The 23,129-nt window shown below is 44.6% G+C and overlaps 1 protein-coding gene across 1 annotated transcript in view; it reads right to left on the reverse strand.

The window, feature by feature from the left end:
• SLC22A9 (solute carrier family 22 member 9) overlaps positions 1–23,129 on the reverse strand; it is a 136,572-nt gene that overhangs the window by 105,363 nt on the left and 8,080 nt on the right. The window contains exon 4 of the transcript XR_010581176.2: positions 22,832–22,911. The gene's annotated coding sequence lies outside the window, so the exon portion shown is untranslated. The remainder of the gene's footprint in view (positions 1–22,831; positions 22,912–23,129) is intronic.

Below are 23,129 nucleotides of genomic sequence, written 5' to 3' on the forward strand. Positions count from 1 at the left end.
TGCAGTCAGGCATAGCCCCCACAAACCTGCCTCATGCAGCAACTCTCTGAAACTGGTAAAAGTTAAGCAATATTCCTACTAGAAAGACCCAAGACACAGAAGCAGAAGGTAACCAATATGGCTAGTCTTCCTCTGATGGATGTAGGCATCGTATGCAATCCCCTCCATGCAGAGTTACGGACACTTTCTTCATTATTTGCTAGCCTCAACCCAAGTTCTGAGATATCTTTGTCCACCCACCTTAACTTGTATGTCATCCTCCCAATTCGGCTTCCCTATTTGCCTTCTTAAACTCTACTCTCTGTGTTCCAAGGCCAACAATACTCCAGGAACTATCAACCCACCTGTTGCTCTTCTGTTCAAAACAGCAGGCAGTTCCATCCAAAAGCCTAGATTCCTTGCTGTCCAGAGAATGTGGGTGAGTGAGCATCTTGGATTTCCTCCTAAATGGAGACTCGGTAGTAATCTCCTTACCATTTTTGGTGTTAGTAACGGACCACATCAGATGCACACAGTTATTTCATCAGGATAACTGTGTACATCTGATGTGGTCAGTGACACTAAATTCCAAATATGTCTATATGTGAAATGCCAGAAATAATCCAATCCTCTTCCAGTAGGCACTGGGGATGGTACCACCGTCCACTACCACATATAGGCATGGGGCACTAAACGGCCTATTTTATGATCACAGCCAAGAAACCTCTTCCTTGGGCCAATAATGTCAAAGCCTATGGCTACATCAGGAGAACATCTCATTAGGAGGATGGGTAGCTTGCATGCATAACCTAATGTGAAGCTGGATTGTTAAGCGAATGAAATGGCTCATAAGCCAACAGGGGTTACTTAAGAACAAAACATTCAGGCTGGGCACAGTGACTCACGCCTGTAATTCTAGCACTTTGGGAGGCCAAGGCGGGTGAATTGCCTGAGCTCAGGAGTTCCAGACCAACCTGGGCAACACGGTGAAACTCTGTCTCTATTAAAATACAAAAAATTAGCCTGGTGTGGCGGTGTACACCCGTAATCCCAGCTACTTGGGAGGCTGAGGCAGGAGAATCACTTGAACCTGGGAGGCGGAGTTTGCAGTGAGCTGAGATAGTGCCACTGCACTCCAGCCTGGGCGACTATAGCAAGAGTCCATCTCAAAAAAAAAAGAACAAGACATTTTATCATTTCATTGCAATGAAGACACCCCTGCCCCAAGGCCACATGGCTGTAACTGGTAAGCACAACACAGGTAGGTCACCAAAGAAACACAAGCCCCAGGCCGGGCGCGGTGGCTCCCAAATCCTGTAATCCCAGCACTTTGGGAGGCCGAGACGGGCGGATCACGAGGTCAGGAGATCGAGACCATCCTGGCTAACACGGTGAAACCCCGTCTCTACTAAAAATACAAAAAACTAGCCGGGCGAGGTGGCGGGCGCCTGTAGTCCCAGCTACTCGGGAGGCTGAGGCAGGAGAATGGCGTGAACCCGGGAGGCGGAGCTTGCAGTGAGCCGAGATCGGGCCACTGCACTCCAGCCTGGGCGACAGAGCGAGACTCCGTCTCAAAAAAAAAAAAAAAAAAAAAAAAGAAAGACAAGCCCCAGGATGCCCCTCAGCAGGAACTCCCAAAGACCCCAGTATCCCAAAGGGACACTTCAGCACTCTGAATACAAAGCAAAACATTAATAAATATAACAAGAAAAACATGTAGGCCATGGGTTTTAATAAAAAGCCTAGCCAGGTGCAATGGCTCACTCACGTAATCCCAGCACTCTGGGAGGTTGAGGTGGGAGGACCGCTTGAACCCAGAAGTTTGAGACCAGCCTGGGCAACATAGTGAGACCCTACTCTATTTTTTAAAAAATTCAATTAGCTGGGAGTGGTGGTTCATGCCTGTAGTCCTAGTTACTAGGGAGGCTGAAGTAGGACTGCTTGAACCCAGGAGTTCAGGGCTGCAGTGAGCTTGTTACTACAGCAACCTCAATTCTTGCCTCCTCAGAAGAATTCGACTGAGGGACATAAGGCAAAAGAGATTGAGGCAAGTTTTAGAGCAGGAGTGAAAGTTTTTTTAAAAGACTTAAAGCAGGAATGAAAAGAAAATAAAATACACTTGGAAGAAGGTCAAGCAGACACCTTGGAAGTCAAGTGTCCCATTTGACCTGGGACTTGGGGTTTTATATGCTGGCCTACCTCTGGCGTCTTGCATCTCTTTTCCAGTGGAATGCCCCCAGAAGGTTATACACCAGTTAAACTCCACCATTTTGCCTCTTAATGCGCATGCTTGACTCACTCACCCAGCTCCTGAGATCTTGTTGAGAAGTTGCCGATCACCAGTTACAGGTGTTTTTAATCTATTGTGAAACTGCCTTTCCCTGGCGACGACTGCGACCAATGATTACGTTAGAGAGGCAGTGTGACAACTGCCTGATCATCACCTGATGGTCGCCTGACATTGCTGGTGGGGTGGGGGGACCCTCTCCTGCCCCACTCATGCCTGGCTAGCTACCTACAGTAACAAGCTATCATCGTGCCACTGCATTCCAACCTGGGTGACAAGAGACCTCCCATCTCAACAACAGCAGCAACAACGAAACCCTGCCTGATCCCGCCTGTTATTTTCTTTTGAGTTAAATATCCTGGGTGATATGGTTTAGCTGTGTCCCCACTCAAATCTCACCTTGAATTGTAATAATCCCCAAGTGGCAAGGGCAGGGCCAGGTGCAGATAATTGAATCATGGCGGCAGTTACCCCCATACTTTTTCTCATGGTAGTGAATAAGTCTCCCGAGATCTCATGCCTTTATAAATGGGAGTTCCCCTGCACAAGCTCTCTTGCCTGCTACCATGTAAGACATGGATTTGCTCCTTCTTCACCTTCTGCCATGATTGTGAAGCCTCCCCAGCCATGTGAAACTGTGAGTCCATTAAACCTTTTTCTTTATAAATTACCCCATCTCAAGTATGTCTTTATTAGCAGTGTGAGAACAGACTAATACACTGGGCAATAACTAGCAACATCTATCTGAACCTGTATCCATAAGGACTCTTGTTTGCAAGTGGCTGTAATTCAATTCTAGCTAATTTGAGCATAAAGGGGGTGTATAAAGGCTCCCATTACCAAAGTAAAGACGGATAGAGGTGGAGCTGGCTCTAGGGACATTGAGAACCAGGGTCATGTCATCAGAATTCTTGTGTGCTCTCATCTTTGCTTGTCTTTCCATGCCGGGCATGTCTGTTGTGCACAGGATCCTTCATACGGTGGCCACTTGCCATTCTGGGATCACCCCTAATAACCTTGTAACCAGGGAGAAAAAAATAAACGTTTCTGTCTCCCTCCTCCAACTTTGAAATATCCCCCACCTCCAACTTCGAAACACTGATTGGCTAGCCTGAGTCATGTGCCTACACATTAGTCCACTGACTGTAGGGCAGGGGCGTGAGTTATTATGAATGACCCAGCCTAAGTCTCCTGTTCACTCCCACATTGCAGATGGATAATAAGCACCATTTCACCTCTCTGCTTCCTGGTTCCACTGTCATTTGTTTTCTCTTTTCCTCCTTTTCTTTCCTCTGAGGCCAGTCTCATAGCATCTGTCACTGATCACAGCTTTTATCAAGTTAGCAGTGCAGGGCTGTCCTGGGCAGTAATTCTCAGTCTCCCTCAAATCCACCCCTGTCTCTTCTTAGGTTTTGGTTCCTGTTAGTGATAAAGCAATTCTCTATACTTGAGGCCCAGGAATACACGGAAATATGAGATCCCCAGGGGTTTCAGGTGTACATGAAGAGAACTCAGATGGTGAAAGCCATTAATAACCCCAAGGTGGTGCAAGCCCCCATGCAACTATTACTTTTGCAGATGAGAAGCACCTTAGAGGAAACCAGAGGCTGACAGATTCTTGCTAAGTATTTTGTATGCATCAGTCAATTGTTAATCTGGACTACACGTAGATTTCATCGTTAGACTGCATATAGATTTTGTTTTCTTTGTACTCCTCTGACTTCTTGCCTCTTTCCTACATTCTCTTGCTTCTTAGCTTCCCATTCCTCAGTTCCTATCCAGGCTGTCCTCATCCCACGCACCATGGTGTGTCCCACAGGCATCTCCACAGCCATATTCCATTCACGTATTTCCATTAAAGTGCTGTCAAGTCAGCTCCCAGTCTTCTTTGATATAACCCCAGAATCTCTTTCAAATAAAAGTTATGTGGCCAGGCAAGGTGGCTCACCCCTGTAATCCCAGCACTTTGGGAGGCCAAAGTGGCCGGATCACCTGAGGTCAGGAGTTTGAGATCAGCCTGGCTAACATGGCGAAACTCCATCTCTACCAAAAATACAAAAATTAGCCAGGCATGGTGGCAAGCGACTGTAATCCCAGCTACTTGGGAGGCTGAGGCAGGAGAATCACTTGAACCAAGGAGACAGAGGTTGCAGTGAGCCAAGACCGCACCACTGCACTCCAGCCTGGGCAACAAGAGTGAAACTCCATCTCAAAATAGCAGTTATATGAATAAAGTAGGGAAAAAAAGGCCATTCCTGTTTGGAGAAGGTGTTCAAATGCCAGTATCTCAAATTTTACATCATGTGGTATTTGCATCCACAAGATACTAAAAATACCACAGTAATAATTACATTCACAAATAAGGATTTCTTGCCACAAAATCAACATTATCAAGTAACTACACCTGAAGGATGAATTCATTTAGATATATAAACACATTTTAGGGCCATTCCCTAATCATTCTGGTCATTCCAGTCCCTTTTCCTTTTTTCTGTTAACAAAAGAAATGACAGTTTAAAAATCCATTCAAAAATCCATATATTTAATACAAAAATGAGTTATTAATTTTAAAGAAAATGCCACAACCATTTGTCATTTTAACTTAATTTTAATGGTACATCCTTCAGCACTATGGATTTTCTACAGGGTATGGAGCTGTTTTACTCCAGTTAGAGAGGAAGTACTTTCAAATCAAGAACATTTTCTTATCTAAATTTAAAAGAACAACAAAATTATTCAAGAAAAAGAAATGGGGGCCGGGTACAGTGGCCCACACCTGTAATCCCAGCACTTTGGGAGGCCGACGCGGGCAGATCACCTGAGGTTGGGAGTTCAAGACCAGCCTGACGAACTTGGAGAAACCCTGTTTTTACTAAAAATACAAAATTAGCCGGGCGTGGTGGCACATGCCTGGAATCCCAGCTCCTCAGGAGGCTGAGGCAGGAAAATCACTTGAACCAGGGAGGCAGTTGCAGTGAGCCAAGATCACGCCACTGCACTCTAGCCTGGGCAACAAGAGAGAAACTCCATCTCAAAAAAAAAGAAAAGAAAAAAAAAGAAATGAGCTATCAAGCCATGAAAAACCTTGAAGGAAACTTAAAAGCACATCGCCAAGTGAAAAAAGCCAGTCTGAAAAGGCTATACACTGCATGGGTCCAAGTATATGACATTTTGCTTTTTTGTTGTTTTGAGGGGGGCAGGGATTGTTTGTTTTGAGACAGGGTCTCGCTCTGTCCCCCAGGCTGGCATGCAGTAGGATGATAATAGCTCACTGTAACCTCAAACTCCCAGGCTCAAATGATCCTCCCACCTCAGCTTCCCAAGCAGCTAGCACTATGAGCATGCACCACCACACCTGGCTAATTTTTTCTTTTTCGCTTTTTGTAGAGATGCGATCTCACTATGTTGCCCAGGCTGATCTCAAACTCTTGAGGTCAAACCATCCTCCCACCTCATCCTCCCGAAGTGCTAGGATTACAAATGTGAGCCCCTACACTAGGCCCAGCTATATGACATTCTGGAAAAGGCAAAACTATGGAGACAGTACAAGGGTCAGTGATCACCAGAGTTCAGAGGGGATAAAGAGACAAATAGAGCACAGAGGATTTTGTAGGGCAGTGAAATTACTGTATGATACTGTGAGGGTAGATATATGTCATTACACATTTGTCAAAACATGTAGAATGGGCGGGGTGCGGTGGTTCACACCTGTAATCCCAGCACTTTGGGAGGCCGAAGCGGGCGGATCACAAGGTCAGGAGTTCAAGACCAGCCTGGCCAACAAGGTGAAATCCCGTCTCTACTAAAAATACAAAAATTAGCCAGGCGTGGTGGCACGCACCTGTAATCCCAGCTACTCAGGAGGCTGAAGCAGGAGAATCGCTTGAGCCTGGGAGGCAGAGGTTGTGGTGAGCCAAGATTGTGCCACTGCACTCCAGCCTGGGTGACAGAGCAAGACCCTGTCTCAAAAAAAAAAAAAAAAAAAAAAAAAACATATAGAAGGTACAACACCAGGAGTGAACCCTAATGTAAACTCTGGACTTGGAGTTCAATGTAGGTTCATCAGTTGTAACAAATACCACTCTGGTAGTGTTGTTGGTAGTGGAGGAGTGTGTGTATGTAGGGACAGGGAATATATGAGAAATCTCTGTACCTTCCAGCCAATTTGGCTGTGAACCTGAAACTGCTCTAAAAAATAAAATCTACTTTAAGAAAGAACAGGCTGGGTGTGGTGGCTCACGCCTGTAATCCCAGCACTTTGGGAGGCTGAGATGGGTGGATCACTTGACACCAGGACTCCAAGACCAGCCTGGCCAACATGGTGAAACCCCATCTCTACTAAAAATACAAATATTCACCAGGCGTGGTGACGTGCACCTGTAGTCTCAGCTACTTGGCAGGCTGAGGCAGGAGAATCGCTTGAACCCAGGAGGCGGAGGTTGCATTGAGCTGAGGTCGTGAGATCATGCCACTGTACTCCAACCTGGGTGACAGAGCAAGACTCTGTCTAAAAAAAAAAAAAGAACAAGGAAGTTTACATTATTGGTTTAGTGCCAATTGTTGTTTATTCAGGGTTACAGATAACCAAAACTCTCAAATATGCCTATGCAGAAATGAAAAGTTAATGGAAGGATGCAAGAGTATTTCACAGAACACAGGGTCAGGAACTTGAGCCTAGCCTCATGAATGACTAAGACCACTCAACTTGAATCTCCATCTCTACTGTCTGGTACTAACTGAATCCTGGTCCTGACTTCTCTCCAACTGGATTACTTCATTTTACCCTCCCCTCTCACCACGGCCTCCTCTTCCTCCTCCTCCCTCTCTTCTGTTTTCTACTGTTTTCTCCTTTCACATTGGCCCAAACTTTGGGTCCCACTCCAATGTTGGATGTCCTTATAAATCCCGCTTCTCTGAGTCACATTTCCTTTTCTTTTCTTTTTTTTTTTTTTTTTTTGAGATGGAGTCTTGCTTTGTCACCCAGGCTAGAGTGCAGTGGAACAATTTTGGCTCACTGCAACCTCCACCTCCTGGGTTCAAACGATTCTCCTGTCTCAGCCTCCCAAGTAGCTGGGATTACAGGTGCCCACCACCATGTCCAGTTAATTTTTGTATTTTTAGTAGAGATGGGGTTTCGTCATGTTGGCCAGGCCAGTCACTCCTGACCTTAGGTGATCCACCCACCTTGACCTCCTAAAGTGCTGGGATTACAGGAGTGAGCCACAGCGCCCAGCCTATATTTCCAAATTCATAAAATAGACTCGTTAGCTCAGTCTAGCCCTGGGGTCAGGTGTCCTCAGTTGTGTTGGGAAGAGACAGCCTCAGGAGGTAAAATAAGACTTCAGGAGTCCTGAGGAGAATGAGGGGTTAGTGCTCAGAAAAGGAGAATAGGCTGAGCAGGCACCCCAAAAGCCATCTTTTCCATTTTGTAAAATAACTTGGCCAGGTGCAGTGGCTCACGCCTATAATCCTAACACTTTGGGAGGCCAAGGTGGCTGGATCACTTAAATAATCCAGTTGGAAGTGAGCTGTGGTCCCAGCTACTCAGGAGGTTGAAGTGGGAGGATCACTTGAGCCTGGGAGGCAGAGGTTGCAGTGAGCTGAGATCGCACCACTGCACTCTAGCCTGGGCAACAGAGTCAGACCCTGTCTCAAAAAAAAAAAAAAAGAAAAGAAAAGAAAAGAAAGAAAGAAAGAAAATAGTAACTTGAATAATTCTCACCAGGAAATAATGAGAAAGATTGGGTAGCAGGGGAGGAAGCCGCTCTTTATGTGCTAATCCCAATGTAAGATCCTCCTCTCCACCAGAAGAGACAGATTATTCTCCCCAGGCCTTGTGTGGGTGCCCATCAATGCCCAGCCAAGCCTGCCTGAGGTCTCCCAAGAAGACAATGGCAATCCTTGGATTAGAACCCAGGACTCCTGGCCAGGTGTGGTGACTCATGCCTGTAACCCCAGCAATTTGGGAGGCTGAGGCAGGTGGATCACTTGAGCTCAAGAATTCCGGACCAGCCTGGCCAACATGACGAAACCCTGTCTCTACTAAAAATACAAAAAAATTAGCTGGACATCGTGGCTCACACCTGTAGTCTGACTAAACCCTTGGGATAAAGCTTAAAAGTGTGATTATCGGGTCAAAAGTCCAAAAAATTGGTAAGACTTTTCACAGATATTTCTGGAGATATTCTACTCTCCAGAAAAGTAAGATTTTGCAAAAGTGTATTAGATACCCTCATTAACACTGAATGTTCTTGCTCTGAGAAGCAGAAAATAGTATGTTGTGTTAATTCACATTTATTCGATTCTGGAAGGAGTTGGACATTTTTTTCACATGATTTTGATCTATTTATAAATCTTTATCCTATAAACTTCCCATTCATATCCCTTACCCATTTTTTCCTTTTTAATGATTTATAAGAATCATCTTTTACATGAATGATATTAACGTATTAGGGGTGGGCATGGTGGTTCATGCCTGTAATCCCAGCACTTTGGGAAGCCAAGGCAGGCAGATCGCCTGATGTCAGAAGTTCAAGACCAGCCTGGCCAACATGGTGAAACCCCATCTCTACTAAAAATACAAAAGTTAGCCAAGTGTGGTGACACACACCTATAGTCCCAGATACTCAGGAGGCTTTGGCACGAAAATCACTTGAACCCAGGAAGTGGAGGTTGCAGTGAGCCGAGATCACACAACTGCACTCCAGCCTGGGCAACAGAGTAAGACTCTGTCTCAAAAAAAAAAGATATTAGCCTATCACCATATGTGATCAATAATTTTTGCATTTTAAAGTGTCTTTTACATTTATTACTTTTTAAAAAATACTACTTTTTTAAAATAATGACCTTCTATTGCTTTATATAATCACATCTATCCATTTTTTTCACATTCAGCTTCTGTGTTTTGGGTTACATTTAGAAAGGCCTTCCTCTCCCCCTAAGTATAAAACTATTCACCTAGATTTTCTTCAAGCACATATGTATTTGTTTGGGCTTTCATGTTGTATTATAGTTTCATCTGAAATTTAGTTTAGCATAGGGTAGGAAGTAGAATCCTATTTTTTTCTAGATGAGCTAATTGTCCCAAATACATTTAATGAATAGTTCCACCTTCCCTGGCTGGTGTAAAACACCATGCTTATCACATACTATTTCTGGACTATTTCATCTCATTGATTTGTCAGTCTCTTCTGGTGCCAATAGTGTTCAGTTTAATTCTTTTTTTTTTTTTTTTTTTTTTTGAGACGGAGTCTTGCTCTGTCGCCCAGGCTGGAGTGCAGTGGCCGGATCTCAGCTCACTGCAAGCTCCGCCTCCCGGGTTCACGCCATTCTCCTGCCTCAGCCTCCCGAGTAGCTGGGACTACAGGCGCCCGCCACCTCGCCCAGCTAGATTTTTTTTTGTATTTTTTAGTAGAGACGGGGTTTCACCATGTTAGCCAGGATGGTCTTGATCTCCTGACCTCGTGATCCGCCCGTCTCGGCCTCCCAAAGTGCTGGGATTACAGGCTTGAGCCACCGCGCCCGGCTAGTTTAATTCTTTTTTTTTTTTTTTTTTTTTTTTGAGACGAGTCTCGCTCTGTCGCCCAGGCTGGAGTGCAGTGGCGCGATCTCGGCTCACTGCAAGCTCCGCCTCCCGGGTTCACGCCATTCTCCTGCCTCAGCCTCCCGAGTAGCTGGGACTACAGGCGCCCACAACCGCGCCCGGCTAATTTTTTGTATTTTTAGTAGAGACGGGGTTTCACCGTGGTCTCGATCTCCTGACCTTGTGATCCGCCCGCCTCGGCCTCCCAAAGTGCTGGGATTACAGGCGTGAGCCACCGCGCCCGGCCTAGTTTAATTCTTAATTACAGTGTGGCACATATATGATTGTCTTCTGTGGACAGCTTCTCACTGTGCCCTTCACCAGTGCTGAGGCAGGACACAGAACATGTCACATCTCAGAGCAAAGCTTCCCCACAAAGTGTCACTAAACACTGTTGATTTTTCCAAGACTTCATGGGGAGATAAAGGAGACGTTCACATCACATACCACACAGCATAAAAAACTTAACAGGCATTTCTGTTCTCCCTCAAATCCTTCCTCAGCTAACAGCCATACATGTTTCCTCTCTCTCCTGACTCTTCTCCCCTTTAATCTCTGAGGTCTCCTCCACTGTCCTAAAAAATCATGTCTGGCTGTAAACTTGTATAAGTCACTCAGCAAAGCAAAACTCCTGCCATTAAATAAATCTTTACTTCTTAGAATTCATCAGTTCATCAGATCAGTTGTTACTTGAGCATTCCAGTGGGGAGGGATGGACACACACACACACACGTACACACATAAAACTTCCCAGTACAATCAACTTACACATGCAAGCAATCATCAAAAGCTGGTCTCTTAGGACAGGGAATTAGGAGGGGAAAAGGGAGACCTATTGCTAAGTAAAAAATATTATTTTTCCCAGATAATTTTTTTGGGGGGACAGTCTCCCTCTGTCACCCAGGCTGGAGTACAATCAAGTAATCTCAGCTCACTGTAGCCTCCACCTCCCGGACTCAAGTAATTCTCATGTCTCACCCTCCTGAATGGCTGAGATTACAGGCATGTTCCACCATGCCCAGCTAATTTTTCTTTTTGTAGTTTTAGCAGAGACAGGGTTTTGCCATGTTGGCCAGGCTGGTCTTGAACTCCTGGCCTCAAGCAATCCGCCCACCTCAGCCTCCCAAAGTGCTGGGATTACAGGCATTAGCCACCGCACCTGCCCTTTCCCAGATAATTTTTAAATGTTGTCTAATTTCTGGCCAGGCACGGTGGCTCATGCCTGTAATTCCAGCATTTTGGGAGGCCAAGGAAGACAGATCATTTGAGCTCAGGAGTTTGAGACCAGCCTGGCCAGCATGGTGAAACCCTGTCTCTACTAAAAACACAAAAATCAGCCAGGCGTAATGGCATGCACCTGTTAATTCTAACGACTCAGGAGGCTGAGGCAAGAGAATCACTTGAACCTGGGAGGCGGAGGTTGCAGTGAGCTGAGATCGGGCCACTGCACTCCAGCCTGGGTAACAGAGGGAGACGGTCTCAATAAATAAACAAAGAAATAGAATTAAGGGAAGATTTTCTCATCCGCAATTGAAAGATTAAAAACTCCACTCACACACAGCACAGGGCTGATGTAAGGTCTAAAGGAGAGAAGAGATGTGAGAGTAGTTTGCCAGCTGCAGTTGCTATATAGATGTATCTTGGCTCTTCCCCAGAGTACATCCTCTCTGCTCCTGCCCTCAGTCTGTATTCTTCTTCAGCTCCTGCCCCAGGTCTGTAATCGTCTTCAGTTTCTACAGTTCAGTCATAAGTCTGCAAAGTTTGGAAATCAATATCTACCTAAACCAAGTGTTCTTTGCAACTGTGAATCCACTATTTTATTTGTTGGGCTTTTTGGTCACCAGATTTCTGGGCCACAGGCCTACTCAAATGGCCTTCTTGCTGCTTTCAGAGATCTGTATTCTGGCTTGCGCAATGGTACTCCTGGGTGAGCAGCTGCGGAGCCTCTGCTCCTGTCCTAATTCTTACCCAGACCCAAATCTGCCCCAGGTCAGCTACCTAGAAGGGTGGAAAAGACCCAAGATTCTTTCAAACTTTTCCTAGCACCTTGCCATCATCTTTATTCCCTTCCATATCAGTTATTCCTCTGCATTACAATGGTCATGTTAGGAAAAGACTATGCTACTGGATCTAGAACTGCGTCTTCATCTATACAAGAGAACTATGCCTATGATAATGTAAGTGAGTGAGGTTTTAGGGGAGGGATCCTGGACAATCAGGCCCTAGAGCAGATTTCAAGTTGGAAAGGACACAAAGGTCAATCAACTGTTTTTTAAGGCAAGAAAGGAGGACAAAAACATGAAAAATCAAGGTACATAAAAGACAAAAGGTAAGATGGTATCAATAACTCCAAACATCTCAGTCACCACAATAAATGTAAATGAATTAAATTTACCAATTCAAAGGCAAAGATATTCCAAATAACATTTTTTTAAAATCTAGTTCATGCTTTTTACAAGAAACTCATCTAAAATTTTGTATATATCAATGTTAAATGTAGAGAGATGGAAAATGATATAGCAGACAAATATTAACCAGAAGAAAGCGATTAGCTACACTAATAGTAGTCCAAATAAACTTTAAGATTAAAAAAAAAGGTGCAATGGTTAAGAATTTGGCTCTGGAGCCAAAGTTTTTGGTCCTAATGCTCAGTTACCTTAGTTGTAAAACAACAACAACATCAACAATAACAATAATGCCATAAATAAATTAAATAGAAAACTAAGATATAATATAGAAGCTCAACAAAACAAAAAGTTGGTGTTTAATAATATCAATAAAATGGACAAATCTTGGGTAACAATAATCAAAAAATGAAGGATAGAGGACATAAGCAAATATTATGAATTTTAAAAAACCAGAACTAAAGACTGAGTCATTAGAAAGATGCAAAAAATCTATGAACAAGTCTATGCTGATGAATTTAATATTTTTGAATTTCAAATAACAGTGAATACTTTATTTTGTAACAGCTTTACTTACGTGTAATTCACATACCATACAAGTCATCCATTTCAAGTATACAATTGAATGATATTTAGTATGCTCATAGATATGTACAACCATCACCACAGTAAATTTTAGAACACTTTCATCCCCTCAAGCAGAAAACCTGTATCCTTTAGCTTTCAACCCCCAAACATTCATCTCTATCCCCTATCCAATCCTAAGCAACCACTAATCCTTTTTTTTTTTTTTTTTTTTTTACATGGAGTATCACCCTTTTAGCCCAGGCTGGAGTACAATGGTATGATCTGAGCTTACTGCAACCTCCGCCTCCTGGGTTCAAGTGATTCTCCTGCCTCAGCCTCCCAAGTAGCTGGGATTACAGGCATCTGCCACCATGCCCGGCTAATTTTGTATTTTTAGTAGAGACAGGGTTTCACCATGTTGACCAGGCTGGTCTCGAACTCCTGACCTCAGTTGACCCACCCGCCTCAGCCTCCCAAAGTGCTGGGATTACAGGCATGAGCCACTGTGCCCGGCCCCACTAATCTATTTTCTATCTCTATAGATTTGTCTTTTTTGGACATTTCATATACATGGAATCATATACTATGTAGTGTTTTATGACTGGCCTCTTTTAGCATGATGCTTCAAAGTTCATTCACGTTGTAGCATGTATCAGTACTTCATTCAATTTTATAGCTGAGCAATATTCCATCATATGGAAATATCAATTTTGTTCATCCATTTGTCAGTTGATAAACATCTGAGCTGTTTATATCTTTTAGCTATTATAAATAATGCTGCTATGAACATTTCTGTACAAGTTTTTGCATAGACATATGTTTTCATTTCTCTTAGGTATAGATTGAAGTGAAATTGCTGAGTCAATTTGGTAACAGTATCTTTAACTTTTTGAGAAACTACCAGACTGTTTTCCAAAGTGGCTACCCACCATCAGCACATATGAGGGCTCTATATCCTGACCAACACTCATTACTATCTGATGTTTTTATTATAGCCATTCCTAGTGAGTGTGAGGTAGTATTTTTTTCTTCCAATTTTTATTTTAAGTTTGGGGGTACATGTGCAGGTTTGCTATACAGGTAAATTGCATGGCACTGGAGTTTGGTGTACAAATGATTTTTTTCACCTGGGTAGTGAGCATAGTACCTGATAGGGTAGATTTTTTTTTTTTTTTTAAGATGGAGTCTTGCTCTGTCACCCAGACTGGAGTGCAGTGGTGCGATCTCAGCTCACCACAACCTCTGCCTCCCAGGTTCAAGCAATTCTCCTACCTCAGCCTCCTGAGTAGCTGGGATTACAGGCACATACCACCATACCCAGCTAATTTTTGTATTTTTAATAGAGACAGGGTTTTGCCATGTAGGCCAGGCTTGTCTTACACTCCCGACCTCAGGTGATCTGCGCACCTCAGCCTCCCAAAGCGCTGGGATTACAGGCGTGAGCCACCACACCTGGCCTATAAATTCAATGCGATTCTGATCAAAATCCCGTTGGCCATATTCAAGAAACTGGCTAAGCAAATTCTAAAATTTACATAAAAGTGCTAAGTGCCAAGTAGAATTAAGATGCTCTTTTTAGAAAGAACAAGGTAGAAGAAATTGCCCTACCAGAAGTTAGTACATATTATAAACTCTTACTGTATCACTGTAGTAATTAGGACAGTAGATGATGGTGCAGGATAAACAAAATAGGCCAGTGGAGAAGATCAAGCCCAGAAACACATAGAAGAAACTTGAGGCGGGGCGTGGTGGCTCATGCCTGTAATCCCAGCACTTTGGGAGGCCAAGGTGGGCAGATCACGAGGTCAGGAGTTCGAGAACAGCCTGGCCAACATAGTGAAACCCCCGTCTCTACTAAAAATACAAAAAAAAAATTAGCTGGGCGTGGTGGCAGGCGCTTGTAATTCTAGCTACTCAGGAGACTGAGGCAGGAGAATTGCTTGAACCTGGGAGGTGGAGGTTGCAGGGAGCTGAGATCAGATCAGCACTCCAGCCTGGGTGACAGAGCAGGACTCCATCTCAGAAAAAGAGAAAAAAAAAAAAAGAACTTAGGAAGTAACAGAGGTGGCACTGCAGATCACTAGATAAAACATGGACTATTCAATAAGTAGTACCAGGACATGTATTTACCCACACAGGAAAGAAATAAAATGCAATCCATATTCCAACCTTGAACAAAAATGAATTCCTGCTGAAGGGAGGAGAATTTAAGACATAAAAAGTGCTAGCCAAAAAAAAAAAAAAATTGATAAATTTTTCTGGTTTGAAGTGTTTTAATTTGGGTCATCTGTTTTACTATATATAAGGTGAAAAGAGTAAAAGATGGAATTTACAAGGATTTGTATTCAGAATTTATAAAGAATTTCTGGAAATTGATTAGAAAAAGGATTTCTATTTCCATTAAAATAACAAAATTACACTGAAAATCATCCCCCCAAAAAAGGTATAAAGTATTTTTAAATAACCTTAAAAGAACCGAAGAACAAGAAAGATAGTAAGGAAAAGATAACCTTAAAAGCACCAAAAAGCAGCCGGGCGCGGTAGCTCACTCCTGTAATCCCAGCACTTTGGGAGGCCGAGGCAGGCAGATCATGAGGTCAGGAGTTTGAGACCAGCTTGACCAACATGGTGAAACCCCGTCTCTACTAAAAATACAAAAATTAGCTGGTCATGGTGGCATGCGCCTGTAATCCCAGCTACTCAAGGCAGGAGAATCACTTGAACCCGGGAAGTGGAGGTTGCAATGAGCCGAGATTGCACCACTATACTCCGGCCTGGGTGACAGAGCACGACTCCGTCTCAAAAAAAAAAAGGTTGGGCGCGGTGGCTCACGCCTGTAATCCCAGGACTTTGGGAGGCCAAGGCAGGCGGATCATGAGGTCAGAAGATCAAGACCACGGTGAAACCCCATCTCTACTAAAAATACAAAAAAATTAGCCAGGTGTGGTGGGGGGCGCCTGCAGTCCCAGCTACTCAGGAGGCTGAGGTGGGAGAATGGCGTGAACCCAGGAGGCGGAGTTTGCAGTGAGCCAAGATCGTGCCACTGCACTCCAGCCTGGGGCAACAGAGTGAGACTCCATCTCAAAAAAAGAAAAAAAGCACCAAAGAGCTAGAAAGACAGTAAGGAAAATGGGGCCGGGTGTGGCAGCTCACACCTGTAATGTCTTTGGGAGGCAGAGATGGGCAAACTGCTTGAGCCCAGGAGTTCAAGACCAACCTGGCCAACATGGCAAAAACCCATCTCTACCAAAAAATACAGAAATTAGCTAGGGGCGATGGCATGTGCCTGTAGTCCCAGCTACTCAGGAGGCTGAGGAGCAAAGGATCACTTGACCCTAGAAGGTTGAGGCTGCAGTGAGCCAAGATCATGCCACTGTACTCCAGCTGGAGCAACAGCGTGAAACTTTATCTCAAAAAAAAAAAAAAAAAAAAAGGAAAATCTAGGCCAATCATCTAAGGAAAAGTGCAAACCCAGAGAGGTAAGCAAACACTATATATAATGAGAAAATATATATGCATTCACTTTAGCATCAGAATCAACTATTTAACACAGTACTGGGGGACATGACCAATACCACTGTAGTAGGAAAGAAAAGGATATAAGAAAATTAAAAATTAGAAAAGAAAAGTTAGAAATCTCATTACTTAGAATATGTTCTAAAAATCTCATTATTTAGAATATGTTCTAAAAATCTCATTATTTAGAATATGTTCATCTACCTGGATAAATGAACAAAACCAACAAATAATTAAAACTAATAAGAGAGTTCTGCAAGGATGCTGGATACAAAACCAAATTACCAAAATATCAATAGCAATAACTTAGAAGCAATAATCTAGAAAATACTGTTTTGAAAAGTAAGACACCACTCAGAATAGCACCAAAAGATATATATCATTAGGGAATTAACAAAGGACATCCTGTTAAATTTGTTTACAGCTTTTCTTGATGCAAGAAGAAACAGAATTGAGAAGACAGCTTGGAAATAGACATGTAAATATGTAAATTTGATTATATCAAAAAGGATTTCTGCTTACCGAAGGACACAATGGACAAATTTAACAGATGACAGATTGAGAGGAGAGATTTGCAACTTTTTTTTTTTTTTTTTTTTGAGACAAGGTCTGGCTCTATTGCCCAGGCTGGAGTGTGGTGGTGCTATCTCGGCTCACAAAACCCTCCACCACCCGGGCTCAAGCCATCCTCCCACCTCTGCCTCCTGAGTAGCTGGGACTATAGGCACTCACCACCATGCCCAGCTAATTTCTGTATTTTTTGTAGAGACAGGGTTTTGCCATGCTGCCCAGGCTGGTCCCAAACTCGTGAGCTCAAACCATCCACCCGCCTTGGCTTCCTGAAGTGCTGAGATTACAGGTGTGAGCCTCTGCGCCTTTAACACGGACAAGACTCCTTCAACAAGAAAAACAAAGGAACACTACTAGTAGACACACGTGCAAAGAAAATGAATAGACATTTTACAGAGAAAGAAATCCAGAAGATTAATCACCACATGAAAAACGAGATAGTGGCGGGGTGCGGTGGCTCACGCCTGTAATCCCAGCACTTTGGGAGGCTGAGGCAGGCGAATCACAAGGTCAAGAGATCAAAACCATCCTGGCCAATATAGTGAAACCATGTCTCTACTAAAAATACAAAAATTAGCTGGGCGTGGTGGCGCATGCCTGTAGTCCCAGCTGCTTGGGAGGCTGAGGCGGGAGAATCTCTTGAACCCAGGAAGCAGAGGTTGCAGTGAGCCAAGATCATACCACTGCACTCCAGCCTGTTGACAGAGCAAGACTCCATCTCAAAAAGAAAAAAGAAAAATGAGATAGCACTTTACACCCATCAAACTGGCAGCATTAGAAAGTCAGGTAATGGCAAGTGTTAGTGGCCACGTTAGAATACAGGACCTCTATATCCTCACATGTCTCAAATGCACTGCTGGTGGGAGGGAAAGTTGGTACCACCATTCTGGAAAGCAATTGGCAACATTCACACCCATGAACACACACACTCCAGTAATTCCCTTCTTGGGCCTGTGTCTCAGAGAACTTCTCACAAAGGCCCTGATGGAGACATGTATAAGGACATTCACTGTAGTATTGTTTGAGGTCATGGGTGTTGGCAACAATCTAGATCCCCATGGCCAGGGGAATGAGTGTTTAGGTAAAATGTGGAGACAGGCACACCATGGCATAGTATGCAGCAGCAGGTAAACACCATCGACATAAAAATCTCTTTAAAACGAAGTGCTGAATGGAATGAAAAATAGAATAAGATCTATTGCCTATACCACTAAGGTAAGTTAAAATATCTGTACACAAAACAATATACATTTTTTTTTTTTTGAGACAGAGTCTTGCTGGGTTGCCCAGGCTGAAGTGCAGTGGCACAATCTCGGCTCACTGCAACCTCTGCCCCCCAGGTTCAAGCGATTCTCCTGCCTCAGCCTCCTGAGTAGCTGGGATTACAAGCACACACCACCATGCCTGGCTAATTTTTGTATTTTTAGTAGAGAGAGGATTTCACCACGTTAGCCAGGCTGGTCTCAAACTCTTGACCTCAAGTGATCCACCTATCTTGGCCTCCCAAAGTGCTGGGATTACAAGCATGAGCCACCAAGCCCAGCCAACAATACACATTTTATAAGAACATATACAAATAAAAGAGTGCGCACCAAACACAATACACTAGTTGACTTTGGCAGGAAGGGAATTAGAAGTGGGTAATGGTGATAAAGGGGAATAAACATTCAAGGGTAAAACAAGGGGCCATTGCAAAGACAAAAATAGAGGGTCATGAAATGAGGAGTATGATTAATTCAACCCTCTGCACCTGACATTAAAAGAGAAGTGCAGAGAAGGAACCATCAGGTAGCTAGTTTAGATAAAATGATCAGGGCAATCAGGGAAGTCTCCTCAGTAAAGATCAAAGGTAAAGACCAAGTTAAAGACCAAGTCTGGGCTGGGCACAGTGGCTCATGTCTGTAACCCCAGCACTTTGGGAGGCCCAGACAGGCAGATCACTTGAGTCCAGGAGTTAGAGACCAGCCTGGCCAACATGTCAAAACCCCCGTCTCTACTAAAAATACGAAAATTAGCCAGGCATGGTGGCGGGTGACTGTAATCCCAGCTACTTGGGAGACTGAGGCAGGGAGAATTGCTTGAACCCAGTAGGCAGAGGTTGCAGTGAGCCGAGATAGCGCCACTGCACTCCAGCCTGGGTGACAGAGCAAGGCTTCGTCTCCCAAAAAAAAAAAAAGACCAAGTCTGATGGTTTTAATGTGTAAACAAAGGGACAGGGCACAAGATAAGAGAAGAGGTAGGCAGAGACCAGTCACATAGGGACGTATAATAAGGTCAGATCGTATTCTAGTAATACAATGGGACATCACTGGATGGTTTTAAGCAGAGGGTGAAATGATCTGAATTATGGTTTTAAGAGAATACTTTGGCTTTTGCATAGAGAATGGGGTGGGACCAGGGAATCAGAGTCAAGGTCAACGGTAGAAATGGGAAGACCCGTCAGGAGGCTACTGCAATAGTACAGGCAAGAGGTGAAAATCACTCAAGTGACAAGTTTGTATTAGTTCATTTTCATGCCGCTGATAAAGACATACCCAAGACTGGGCAATTTACAAAAGAAAGAGGTTTAATGGACTTACAGTTCCACATGGCTGGGGAGGCCTCACAATCATGGTGGAAGGCAAGGAAGAGCAAGTCATGTCTTACATGGATGACAGCAGTCAAAAAGAGAGCTTGTGCAGGGAAACTACTGGGTTTTTTTTGTTTGTTTTTTTTTTTGTTTTTTTTTTGAGATGGAGTTTCGCTCTTATTGCCCAGGCTGGAGTGCAATGGCACGATCTCGGCTCACTGCAACCTCTGCCTCCAGGGTTCAAGCGATTCTCCTGTCTCAGCCTCCCGAGTAGCTAGGATTACAGGTGCCTGCCACCACGCCCAGCTAATTTTTCTGTTTTTAGTAGAGACAGGGTCTCGCCATGTTGGCCAGGCTGGTCTTGAACTCCTGACCTCGGGTGATCCACCCGCCTTGGCCTCCCAAAGTGCTGGGATTAGAGGCGTGAGCCACCACGCCTGGCCGAAACTACTGTTTTTAAAACCATCAGATCTGGTGAGGCTTATTCACTCTCATGAAAACCACACAGGAAAGACCCGCCCCCATGATTCAATTACCTCCCACCGGGTTCCTCCCATGACACATGGGAATTGTGAGAGTTACAATTCAAGATGAGATTTGGGTGGGGACACACCCAAACCATATCAGTGGTGGACAAAGGTTGTAGAGATAGAGAGAAGGGAACTAACCCTGTGAGTTTGGGAGGAACAGCTATCCAAGTTCCTATTTTGGATGTGGAAAAATAAGGGAACAGGAGGCATCAAGGATAATTCCTAGATACTTGAGCTTGAGCAAGTAGGTGGTTAGACGTGCCATTTACTAAGATGCGGGAGGAGCAAGCTTGGAGGAAGAAATGAAGAGTTCCTTGACCATACAAAATTTGAGAGGCCTTTTAGACATCCAAGTGAAGACGTAGAGTAGCTTGCTATGTAGCCTGGAGCTGGAGAGACAGGTTGGTTGGGAATTTGTTCAGTCACACAGTAAGTTCACATTAGAACTGGAACCCAGACTTCCTAGGTTCAAAATCATTTGCTCCCCCTTTCCTTTTAGCTAAATTAAATGCGATCATTTGACCCTGTAGCAAATGTGAAAAGAGGAAGCCAGGGTGGCAGGCATTTGTAAGGGCACCCACAAGTCTCACGGTCCTCACCAAGGTGCTCCTCCTTCCCATAGGCAGAGGGGTCCGAGCATGACAACAACTACGACCAATGGTGGCACCATCCTAAGCCTACTGGTGGACATGGCTGCTGAGTTCTACCCTTCTCTGTCTCTATTCATCTATGGTGTGGTCCCTGTGGCTGCCAGTATCATCCCTGTCCTCCTGCCAGAGATCCTTGGCCAGGCACTGCCCAACATGGTGAAAAGGTGGAGAAGGACCTGGAGAGAAGGTGGGCTGCACCCTCACCCAAGCTTCTTTTGTCAGAAAAGGTCAGACCAGGGGAGAGCAGGGACTTAGGCAGGGTCATGCAGCTGGTCCCTGATGGAGCCAAGGCTGAAATCCAGGCCCCCTGAATCCTATTCTCACACATTGGCTGAGTCCCAGGAAACCTCCCTGAGACTCTCAGCTCTTGGAAATAGTGGGTGGCTTTGGATATAAAGTAGGACGACTGAGCACAGATACCTAAAAAGAATCCCCCAACTCTACTCCTGAACGCTGTTTCTCCTTCCCTCCCAGGTGGAAAGAGAAACTGGGGCAGCAGCAACAGGAACAGCAGATGGTCCCACTGCAAGCCTCCTGAGGACTGAGAAGGAGCAGAGGGTGGAGAGGAGGAGCGCTGTATCTCTTAGATATCCACACCAGGAGGTAGATGGAGAAATGGCAGCCAGTAGAGGGCAGGGCCTGTAAGGTCTCAGAGAAATGCTTCCCCTGGGCCCCACACTCCTGGCCAGACCCACCCAAGACCACTTCATTAAAAGTAACTATGGAGCCAGGCCTCTAGTCCCAGCTACTTGGGAGGCTGAGACAGGAGGATCACTTGGGCTCAGGAGTTCTAAGCACTATGCCGATGGAGTGTCTGCACTAAGCTCAGCATGATGACCTCCTGCAAGCAGGGGACCACCAGGTTGCCTAAAGAGGGATGAACCACTCCAGGTCAGAAATGGAGCTGATCACTAGTGGTATCACACCTGTGAACAGCCACTGCACTCCAGCATGGGCAACATAGCAAGACCCCATCTCTTTAAAAAAAAAAAAAGGCACAATTTATCCCATTGTTCCTCTCTGGCCCATACATAGTGGCCACTCCACATTAGCCAACCCTTGGTTCAAAACCTTTCAGTGACTATCTATGTAGAAAATCTAGTGGAATCTACAAAAAATACTACTACAACTAAAACATGATATTAGCAAGGTTGCAGGTTATAAGATCAATATAAAAAAAGGAATTGTGGCTGGGCTCAGTGGCTCACGCCTGTAATCCCAGCACTTTGGAAGGCTAAGGCAGGCAGATCACAAGGTCAGGAGTTCAAGACCAGCCTGGCCAATACGATGAAACTCCATCTCTACTAAAAATACAAAAATTAGCCAGGTATGGTGGCTCATGCCTGTAGTCCCAGCTGCTTGGGAGGCTGAGGCAGAAGAATCACTTGAACCCAGGAGGCAGAGGTTGCAGTGAGCCGAGATCACACCACTACACTCCAGCTTGGGTGACAGAGTGAGACTCCGTCTCAAGAAAACAAAACAAAACAAAACAAAACAAAAAAAGGATTGTGGCCAGGCGCAGTGGCTCACGCCTGTAATCCCAGCACTTTGGGAGGCCGAGGTGGATGAATCACCTGAGGTCAGGAGTTCGAGACCAGCCTGGTCAACATGGTAAAACCCTGTCACTACTAAAAATACAAAAATTAGCCGTGCATGGTGGCGTGCACACCTGTAATCCCAGCTACTCGGGAGGCCGAGGCACAAGAATCACTTGAACCCAGGAGGCAGAGGTTGCGGTGAGCCAAGATCACACCACTGCACTTCAGCCTGGGCAACAGAGTGAGACTCCGTCTCAAAAAAAAAAAAAAAAAAAAAATGTGCTTCTAAATACTAGCAGTAAACAATCAACAATTGAAATTTAAAAAATAATACCATTTACAATAGCATCAAAAAATATAAGGAGACAGCAAAAAGATCAGTGGTTGCCAGGGGTTCAGAGGCAGAGGAGAGAGATGAGTAGGCCAGCACGGGGGATTTTTTAGGGCACTGAAACTATTCTTTATGGTACTATAATGGTAGATACATGACATTGTACATATCAAAACCCTCAATAACCTATAAGGCAAGTAATGCATTATTCTCAAGGTAAGGAAGGCTAGGAGATATACTTGAACCTGGAGAGTCAGCTTGGCAGAATTCGGGATGTGTATACACATACACACCCCTTACTCCTTACCTTCCTTGCCATTCTCTCTGCTCCCTTAAAGGTTTCCTTTGTTATGTGTCTTGCTCCTCCTCCTCCCACTTCAGTCTTTCCTGGAAAGGTAAAAGGAACTAAAATGAAGGCAGCCAATAAGAAGGCTTTCTTTGAGGCCCTTCCCCTCCCTGAGGCAGGTGCAAACATCTGGAAACAGGAGGAGAGAAGAATGCAGGGGCAGGGGGCAATAGCCCCTCCTCCCTAGGCCAGATCCTGGCTGCAAGAGCAGTTTGCCACCTTACATCTAGGCCCTTGCCCAGGAAGTTCAACCCCTCAG

The sequence above is a fragment of the Macaca fascicularis genome, chromosome 14 (genome assembly GCF_037993035.2).
Source record: "Macaca fascicularis isolate 582-1 chromosome 14, T2T-MFA8v1.1".
Taxonomy (NCBI): domain Eukaryota; kingdom Metazoa; phylum Chordata; class Mammalia; order Primates; family Cercopithecidae; genus Macaca; species Macaca fascicularis.